The sequence below is a fragment of the Cryptotermes secundus genome, unplaced genomic scaffold, assembly GCF_002891405.2.
Source record: "Cryptotermes secundus unplaced genomic scaffold, Csec_1.0 scaffold299, whole genome shotgun sequence".
Classification (NCBI taxonomy): Eukaryota; Metazoa; Arthropoda; class Insecta; order Blattodea; family Kalotermitidae; genus Cryptotermes; species Cryptotermes secundus.
This window is the reverse complement of record NW_019739215.1, coordinates 549,486-560,409: the sequence shown is the minus strand read 5'-3', so window position 1 is coordinate 560,409 and position 10,924 is coordinate 549,486. Positions and strand designations below refer to the sequence as shown.

Genomic DNA, 10,924 nt, shown 5'->3' with positions numbered 1-10,924 from the left:
GAAATACAGGTTTTGTAGGCTAGCATAGGCTAGTGAACTGTAGGTAACTTTTTACCGACTGAACTCTCGGTAGTGGTTTCGGCTACTTAGCAGGAATAGCTTAGACATTGAAAATAGATGGCACGACGATAACCAACAAAAGTGGTTCAAACTAGTCACTATATAAATTTCTGAACGATGTCAGGAATTACCAGTACTGACAGTGTTATTATTATAACAAAAATTTAACTTGTTTTGGAAAAGGCTATGGCGTCAGAAACTCTGTCGAACAGAACAAAGCTTAAAAATTAATTTTGAATTCTGTACTTAGTCATTCTCTAAATGTGTCGATTAAGTACAAGTGTGGGAATGACATTTGACTATGTTTTGTTGGCAGCAAGAGAACGTGGTAACTTTCATTCATATTCTTTCGATGACCGTTCTCGAAAATTGAAATTATTGAGAGTGCTTGCCTCAAAACGCTCAAAACATTCTAGTACTACTTATTGGCAATAATAGTACGATAGTCAGTGAATGAAACAGATTGCAGTTTAAACACTGCAATTTTATTATTATACTTGAAAATAAACATTCTTCTGTCAAATGTTATACGGATGATTTGCTCCTCTAGCGGCGAAATTGAAAGACCACAAAAAGAAACTCCAAAATTCCGCCCAGGGCGCTTTCACAGCCGTAAAACAAGGGTCAATGGAATGGATAACAACAGGAACTGGTTGCGTCATAATGCCTAAACTTGGAGTTGTAAATGTGTTATTGATGTGTGGCGAAGGCTAGGAATGGTGATCTGTGGCTAGGAAGGTATATGTACGCAGTTGTACTCGAATTCTAATATTTACAGTTGTTTGAAGAATGGTAATGTTTGTGTAATTTATTTATTTTACAATATAATGCATGTTTATATATGTGATTATAATTTTGTCAGATTAATTTATAATATGTTTGTGACAACGATCTAAATACGTGGGTATCACGATGCATGTTTATATGTATGACTAAAAAGTATACGCCGTTTATTGTAATGTAGTGAGATTGCATTTGTTTGCTCAGACGTGGACATTTTAAGGTGGGATGCTTGTCGGAAAAAAAAACCCATGGCTATTGAGGAATCATCGCAGTATACCAAGCAGTGATGCTATCGTTTATATATGTATTTTAAGAGTTGCACGTGAAAGTATAATCCCATATGTGCTTGTCCGTAATGTTCTAGTACAAAAAACAAACTCGACTGGATGATGTTGGGTGTCATGCGTGCAATAGTAGTAAGAAGCATGTAAAATGTCACACGAACCCCATGCCTCCCCCTCATCAACACTCATACACTGACTTAAAAGTAGGACCTGTTGTGCTCAGATATGCAAATTTGTTGGAGGATTTTCATAGGTGGCTTATGTACAACGTAACAGTAGTGCCAAATAAGGTAGAGGGAGATCTTTGACCCCATGAGAGAATTCTTTAAGTCAAATTCATCAGAATAGTAAACACATCTCACCCATATTGAAAAGCAAAGCACATGACATTAAGTACAGTTAAAGGATACTGGGTGGTGCTTTGATTTCTTTATATAGAAGTGCAAAATGTTTGCACAAGTTCATAAATATTTATGCATAACAACTAGCAAGAACAGTAATAACTACAAACAGTGAATTGTGAGCAGGTAGGGTTTTGCATTTTAAGGAATGCAACAATGAAATCTGTAAATATGCATGTACCTTTTTACATCCTGAGTGTAATGTACTGATCCAGAAATATGTGAGTAAACAGTCGTGCAGAATCAAAGTGAATTCAATATGTTGAATTGGCTTTGTTTATGTGCTGTTTGTGTAATTTTTTAATCTTGGATATGAGTAGAATAATGCCTTTAAAACCCACAACATTATTTTTGTTATAGCTCTTTCAAATTGAACAACATTGAATGATATTCAGAGACAGTATATAAATTTACATAAGCCTTTAGTAACCACTGTTTAAATCAGACATGCATATTTTATTATGAATACAATTTTAAATTAATGGTATTATTTTTGGGGGCTTCGAGGTAAGCTGTGGAATATAATGAACAAAGGATTTCTTCATCACATAATTAAATTGTTCAAAGCCTGTATATTAATGCAGTAATAAGAATTGACAAGAGGACATCAGTTGGCCGTAAGGAGATACATATAAATCAAGGATTAAAGCGGGGATGTCCAGTGTCTCCAACATTATTGAAGGTACTTACTGGTGAAGTTATTATACAATGGCAAGAAGTTTAACTGACAACTTAAAAATTGGCAACAGTTTTAAATACAGTCCCATCTGCAGATGATCAGGCTATTTTCAGTGAATTGAGGACAACCGTCAGAGAGCAGCCACCAGACTTGAAAACACAAATGGCTTTAACATGAGAATTTCAACTTTGAAAACAAAAATTATGGCATTTCAGGGGAAAATCCACATAATGAAATGGCAACATGTTTCCACTCAGGAAATCACAAGAATTATTAAGTCATTAAAGACGAAGAACTCGAGTGGATACGATCAAATTTCTAATAGAATTATAAAAGTAAGCCTTCTATTTATAAATTCCCCATTATTGGTGAAGTTATTAGGCAATGGCAAGAAGTTTAACTGACAACTTAAAAATTCAATTCAATTCTTTATTATTAATGTGCCGAGTCAACAGCCGCAAGGCCAATTACAGACACAGCACAGTGCAGATGAATGAATTACATTATAGACAAACTTATTAAAAGTCAAATACAAATTACAGTTAAGTACTTGGAAGAAATAATAATGAATAGAAGTAAAAATAAACAAACAAATAAGTGATAATTATAACAGTAATAATAATTTCATTATCATTAAACTAAGTGCTATTACGAATTGAGGAATGAAACATAAATATTTAATTAAGAAATGAATAATATAGATTTTCAGAGGATAATATACGTAATTCATTTTGTTTTACTGAACATGCAAATAATAAAAATACTAACAGTTATACTATATTTAAAATTTGTTTGGGTAGAACATTCCTGGCTCCGAATACGTCAACATCCCTGCAGACAACATTAGCAGCTGCTGCACATCTAGCAGAGGGGCAATTTGTAAATAAAGAGCAAACATTGAACAGTGCAAAATCTCTGATATACCGAGCAGGAACTCGGAGACCAACAATTTCCAGGGCAGAAGGGCAGAATTTAGAGCCAAAATAAACTTGAATAAGAAAGAGAGCATCAAGGCGATGTCTCCTAGTACATAAAGTATGTAATTTTAACTCCTCAAGAGCAAGAGAATAATTGTAATGAACTTGAGGAAAGAAACGTTTAAAACAAAGGGCCGCAAACCTCTGCTGGATGCGTTCCAGCTTGTTGGCATCAGTTGACGTAATCGAATTCCAGACTACGGACTCATATTCAAGCTTAGACCTAACTAACGTAGTGTACAAGCTGAACATACAGTCTAGCGAAGAGAAATTGTAGGTAATGTTACGAACTAGACCCAATAGTTTCGCACATTGAGAGAAAATGTAATTGACCTGGTCATGGAAATATAGCTTAGCATCAATAAACACTCCCAGGTCTTTTACAGAATCGGTCCGGGCTATTGACGTTTGAAAAAGTTTATAATCATAGATAAGTAAGTTGGTTTTCCTGGTGAAGGATATAACTTTAGTTTTACTGATGTTGAGTTTCATACAGTTTGCAATGCACCAACCTTGTATAGAGTTAACGTCAGACTGTAGTAGATAGCAGTCATGAGGGGAACTAATGGCTCGGTAAATTTTGATGTCATCAGCAAAAAGCAGACACTTAGAATGGGCAACTGCATCACACATGTCATTAATAAACACATTGAAGAGAAGGGGTCCCAAGACAGATCCCTGAGGTACACCTGAGAGAACTTCAAAGGGTGAGGAAAGAACACCAGAAACACGGACCTGGGATTTCCGGTTGGATAGGTAACTGCGAAACCAGCTTACATAACCACCAGAAAGCCCAGCAGCACTTAGCTTGTGAAGAAGAAGAGAATGTGGGACAAGGTCGAATGCATTGCTCAGATCAAAATAAATGGCATCAGCTTGTCTCTGGGAGCCAACTATAGGGGAGATAAAATCAATGTAAGTCACCAAATTAGTGCTTGTGGATTTTGTTTTAGAGAAGCCGTGCTGATAAGGACTAATTTTTGATTTTAGATAATGGGAAACATGTTCATGAACAATAAATTCGAATATTTTAGAAAAATTACTGAGTAAGGATATAGGCCTATAGTTGCTAACAGAGGTGCTTTTGCCTTTCTTGAGAACAGGGACAATTGCTGCTTGCTTCCATAAGGAGGGAAAGTTATGCTGAGATAAGCTTAGATTAAAGATGTGTTTCAGAATAGGTACAAATATATCAGTACAACCCTTAATAATGAATCCAGGGATGTCATCGACTCCAACAGACTTAGATGGTCTCAGGCGCTTAATAGCTTTAATAACATCGGAATCTGAAACAGACGCTAAAGGTAAGAATTCGGAAGATGACAATAGGTTGGGGAAGACAATAGGACCAGGATTATGGTACACTGTTTGAAAATGTTTTGAAAATTCATCAGCAATGTCATGAGGTTCGATTAAATGCTTACCATCAACCTCAAGCTGGATGGAATTTGAATTTCTTTTCCTAAAGGAGGCCACATATTTCCAGAATTGCTTGGGTTGCGACTTTAAATTTTCGTCCACAGATTTCAACCATCTAAGTCTGTCAGACTTAATAGTAGACTTAACTAGCTTACGATAATAGGAAAATTTTTGGTAAAGGCAATCGGATTTCTTTTTCTTAAAACGTCTGTAAAAATAGTTCTTTTTCCTTATGTAATACTTTAAGGAACTAGAATACCAGTGCGGAAATTTCATACGAGTGTTTATGATGCCACGGGGAATTGCATGTTCCATGGCATCTTGAACAGCAGCATTGAGGCCGGCGACAGCAGAATCCACGGAGGTGGTACCATATACACAGGACCAGTCGTAAGTTGAGAGATTATTATAAAGCAGTGCATAATCCCCAGACGAAAATTTACGGTACGAATATTTATAATTTTGAATACAAGTGGCAAGGGACAAACAAATATTGATAATTAGTGGGGGGTGGTAATTGTCAGGCTTAATAAGTCCAGAGTCAACAGGAGTAATACTTATGTCGCTTAAGTTAGAAAAAATTAAATCAAGTAGATTGCTGCCGCTGACATTATCAATGCACTGATTAAGATTTAGTAGACACGTGGAAGTGTAGATCGCATCTCCCTTAAGTTTCGAGTAATAATGAGAATTGGGCAGAGCTAAACCACTTTTCCAGTCGAAACCAGGGGCATTAAAATCCCCAACCATAATTACTCGAAAATTATGGGTATCCAGATTGTTTTCTAAAAAACGAAAGTAATTAGCAATGTTTTCAGGATTAGCGTCAGGAGGAAAGTAATGATTTCCAATGAGTAAGTTGAGGCCGTCTGAAGTGGGGATTTCAACCCATACACATTCATCGCAAGATTCTAAATCGTATCTGCGTTTACAAGAGCGAATTTTGGAGGATAGGGCAGTGAGAACTCCACCACCACGTGTCTTATTTACAGACGCCCTGTCAGAACGGAAAACTGTATAGCAGTCAGGAAATAAATTATGATCGTAACACAGGTCGTTAAGCCATGTCTCAGTTAAACATATAATATTGTAGTCCGTGGAGCAGATATTGTCATAAAGTTCGACTTGTTTAGTCCTAAGACCTCTGACATTTTGGTAATATATGTCAAAACATTTTCCAGGATATTTGGGAGACCTGGCAAAACAACCTGTGTTGTTATCAGGCTTGCTAACCATTAACTATGTACAGAAGCGCCCTCCCCCTGGGCAACAACGTTTACCGTATTTTCTGAATCGCCAACAGGACCCATGGGGGGAGGAGTAAGGGGGCGATCATTACCTGCACCAGGGGAGCAAGGCCGAGAAATCTCTGATTCTTCAACACTATAAATTTGTTCAGGGCTTAATCGCCCATAAAAAGGAGCGATTAAACAGCCGTTAGGCCAGACTCCGGTATTATTAATGAGATGAAAATCATCCTCTGCAACAGAGACATGAAATGATGCATATGAGTTATATTTAGTTTTTAGCCTGGTGCAAGCAAGGGAAGCAAGCTGCAATTGATCCTTTAAAGATGCCTCAACATCAGATGATGTTACATCTGGGGAAAACCTAGAGACAAAAAGGGACTTCATGCGGACCCTCTTCTGCACAACAGAGAGAGAAGAAGAGCTTCTAACTCCGATCATGGCAACACGTGGCTTCTTGGAGGTATTGGCAACAGCGTGCACAGTGCTAACAGGAGATGGGGCAACTCGCTTCTTCTTAACTACAGTTACAAAATCACCACCGGAAGGGTTTTCACCCGTCACTACGGATGGCTCAGGTAGTGAATTTATACCAGGAGCTGCGACCTTGGCGACACTAGGATTTCCATTTACTGCACACACAACATCCCTGTATGATTTTGCTGCAAGTGAAGTAGATGTACCAGCCTCACGCCGTGTTGGTTGCACATGTGAGGGCGCCTGTTGAAATTCACGCAGTTGCATCTTCATGGCTTCGTTGTCGATTCTAAGCTGCTTAACTTCACTGCTTAGATTCGACAGCATCACAACTATAGACTGCACCATTTCCATGGTACAGATGCCATTGGTACGAAGTGTTTCCAGCTGCACGCTGAGGGAATCTTTATCCCCTTTACACAAAGCAAAACACAGTAGATCTGTAGTAATTGCATCCTTCTGGTTACTATAGCAGAAGGAATGCTCGTTTGCAGCATCCCCCGTTTGTTTAATACAATTGGCACACTTGTAAGAAGACTTACTGGTATTTGCACTCACACTAGCCTCAGGCGAACAATTAGGAACACAATTAAAATGAAAGCGCGAATCGCACACGCCACAACGAATAGATTTTTGTTTACCATAAAACGGCTTATCGCAGAGCAGACAGTGTTCCTTACTGGCCATACCTAAGCAGCGGTAGGCCTGTACACACAAAGAGACACTAGACAGTCAAGCGGGCAGGAGCACAACCAAGACACGTCCGTTCAGCTCGAGCGCACGAGCTATTGGCAACAGTTTTAAATACAGTCCCATCTGCAGATGATCAGGCTATTTTCAGTGAATCGAGGACAACCATCAGAGAGCAGCCACCAGACTTGAAAACACAAATGGCTTTAACATGAGAATTTCAACTTTGAAAACAAAAATTATGGCATTTCAGGGGAAAATCCACATAATGAAATGGCAATATGTTTCCACTCAGGAAATCACAAGAATTATTAAATCATTAAAGACGAAGAACTCGAGTGGATACGATCAAATTTCTAATAGAATTATAAAAGTAAGCCTTCTATTTATAAATTCCCCATTGACTTACATTTGTAATGCAATTGTTAGTACTGGTGTTTTCCCTGATAGATTGAAATTTGCTATAATCAGACCACCATTTAAAAAAGGGGAAACTCAAAACGTTGCTAACTATAGGCCTATATCACTGCTAACTTCCTTTTCTAAGATAATCGAAAAACTTATGTATGCAAGACTCATTAAGCATATCGAGACAAATAATATGTTGGCCCAAGAACAATATGGTTTCAGGTCTCATTCTTTGACTGAGCAGGCGGCCTTTTCATGGATAGATAGCATCCTACACGCTATGAATAATAAGTTAATGGTAGGAGGTATATTTTGTGATCTTCAGAAAGTGTTTGACTATGTCAGTCACAAAAAAAAAAATATACAAGTTAATATTTTATGGAATAGAAGGAAAATTTAAAACACTCATAGAATCTGATCTAATGGATAGATATCAGAAAGTTGTAATAGGTAACAGATTTGACTGCAGAAGCTCTTCTGAATGGGAAGTAATTAAGTACGGTGTTCCTCAAGGATCAATCCTTGGCCCATTTTTTTTACTACTTTATATTAATGACTTGCCTTCAATAATCAACAAAAACAATAATATAGTACTTTTTGCAGATGACACGAATATTATAGTAACTGACACAAACAAGCTCAGTTTTGAAATTAATCTTAATCAAACTCTTAAAGACATTGATGCATGGTTTAATGCTAATTTGCTCACTTTGAATTTTAACAAATCTCAGTATGTTGAATTTTGTTCCATGAATTATTGTAACATTACTTCCAAATTGTAGATGATCAAATTAAATTAATCAGGGCGTCAGAAACAAAATTTTTAGGTTTAATCATTGATGATACCCTCACATGGAAACAACATACTATGTTATCAATAAAATTTCAAGGTCATGTTATGCATTGCAAAATATAAAGCATTTTATTACATTAGATTCATTAAAGTCAATTTATTTTGCCCACATACATTCGATCTTAAGCTATGGCATAATTTTTTGGGGTGGCGCTTCCTGTGCTGGCAATGTTTTTATACTACAAAAGAAGGCTATTAGAATTATCATGAATTCTGGTTCAAGTGTCTTATAGACATTTATTTGAGAAGCTTGAAATAATGACATTCTGTTCTCAATTCATATACTCATTAATTTTGTTTACAATTACTAATAACCATCTTTTCAATTCTATTAATGAGATTCACAAGTATAAAACCAGATCTCTTAATAATCTCTGTTTACCTTCTGTAAACTTAACAAAATACAGTAAGGGTGCATATATAGCAGGTATTAAAGCCTTTAATCATTTACTTCAAGCTTTAAAAGGGTTGACTTCTGACGTGCTAAATTTTAAGAGAGCACTGAAGAGATTTTTACTTCATCACTCTTTTTATTCTGTGAAAGAATACTATCAACATAAGTGGTTATAATATGCAAACATATTATAGCTTTACAATTGTAATGTACTTTTAGTCTAGAAATCTGCAGCAGTCCCATTTAAGACATTAGGAGCAAGTGTTGGATTGGATTAATAAAATGAATATAGAAATTAGAATTTTGATAGTTTTAAATGTGTTTTGAAGTATATACTGTATGGATCTGTGGGAGTTAAATATGATGATGATATTATAAACATAATGTGTCATAGGTGTGTAATTTTGTGACTCTATTTGATTTAGTTAATATAGGTAATTTATATGAAATGGTGTAAATACAAGTTTTATAGTAAGTTATTTTTAAAGTATGTCTATTAACTGAAATCTTATTAAATTCTTATCTTACAATATTATTTATATTTATAGATTGATGTAAGTGACTTTGTTTGATTGACTCGTGCAATTTTGTATATGCATGCTGATGTATCTGTACTCAAAAGGACCATTTCCACATCCTGGTTTGTTACCCTGTATGGATATATATGGAAAATAAAAAATGAAATGAAAAAATGAAAAAAATAAGATGTAAAATAGTGATAAACTATAAAACAGTAGAACAGAAATCAAGAAGTTATTAAAATGTGTGTAGTGGAGGCATTTATTGGATCTGTACATTATTAATGAATCTCTTCTTTGCTGGTATCTGTTGGTGTATTATATATCTTTGGTATGTATATGGGGTTGGTCAGTCCAAGACTTTTTGTGTAAAAAAGTAAATATGTGGTTACAGCTTGTACAAGAGAGGTCACAAATGAAAGTAAAGTAGCTATAATTGATGTAATAGGTTTTCTATATGTATCACTAGGTAGCAGCACAGTATAGCTTCATGACAGTATAGCTAGCAGACACGCATGTGCATTCAGAGGCTAGTTTCAGTAGTCAAAATGGCGGAACCATGCTTGAGTGTGTAGTACCAAAGAGCAGCATTCTGTTGTCCCTTTTCTCTGGGCAAAAGCACCCAATGCAAAGGATGTTCATAAAGAAATGTTTCCTGTTTGTCTTCGGAAGTGTTTGTTGTGTGAAGCAGTTCACATCTGGGTCAAGACATTCTCTCAAGGACAATTGAAAGTTGCAGATGGTGCCCAACCAGGTGCAGTAGTGGTTGAGACAACAGTCAAAAGACTTCTAAGGTGCAGGTTTCAAAGCACTGGTAAAGTGATGGAACAAATGTGTCAATGTTGATGGAGAATATGTCAAGAAATAAAAGTTTTTTCCACTCTAAAATATCACATTTTACTTTTTGTAGCCATTTGTGACCTATTTATTGACTCTCTCTTGTATATTTCATACTAGATGTGTATTTGATATTGAGGTTGTATTATAGTTCATATATGAAGGTGTTTTCATGTGGATATATTGATGCTCAGCTTTGAGTGATCTGTATGTTGGTTTTGTATGGTGTGCTTGAGGTGGGGTGAGAGTCATCTCTCAGCATTCAAATATTCACCTCCTCCATACCCCCATACACACACAGTTTGGCCTCCCGTTCGGCCTGCACAGTTGAAGACTGAAAGGCAAAACTGATGTGTGTGGTGCGGCCAGCCGGCCAATCGTTTGGACTGTAGGAAACCTGTCAGTCCATCAGTTCTACCTGCAGGATGTAGCACGTGACGTGTGTGACTCAACAATATGGGCTGGAAGACCGCAGCCTGCCGGTTTATCTGCGCGTGGATGGGGAAGGAAAGGGAGAGGCCAAACTGTGTGTGTATAGGGGGCCTTAGTCACAACATATGAGACCAACCTGCAGATCGCACAAAGCTGAGTATCAGTTTACCCACAAGAGAAGCCTTCATACATAAACTACAATACAAGCTGAATATCAAATATACATCTAGCCACCAATTATACAAGCAGTAAGCACGTATGTACTTACAGGAAGCAAAACTTCTAGGATTGACCAATCACAGCACATCCTCACATACTACACCAACAGACACCAGCAACAAAGAGATTCATTAAAAATGTACACACCCCATCAACTCCTCAATTACACCCATTTTACTAACTTTATTTGATTTGTTTGACTAACACATCATAACATAGACATACCAGCAATTTAATTATAAATAT

At 36.6% G+C, this 10,924-nt stretch overlaps 1 protein-coding gene across 2 annotated transcripts in view; it reads left to right on the top strand.

Moving 5' to 3' along the window:
* The first annotated feature begins 502 nt into the window (after nt 1-502).
* The window catches only part of LOC111871699 (transforming growth factor beta receptor type 3), a 57,377-nt gene continuing 46,955 nt past the window's right edge, over nt 503-10,924 (top strand). Inside the window, exon 1 of one of the 2 annotated variants that reach the window (XM_033754363.1) lies at nt 503-798. The gene's annotated coding sequence lies outside the window, so the exon portion shown is untranslated. Of the gene's footprint in view, nt 853-10,924 lie in introns of both variants that reach the window. The other variant, XM_023864967.2, reaches the window with a different exon arrangement.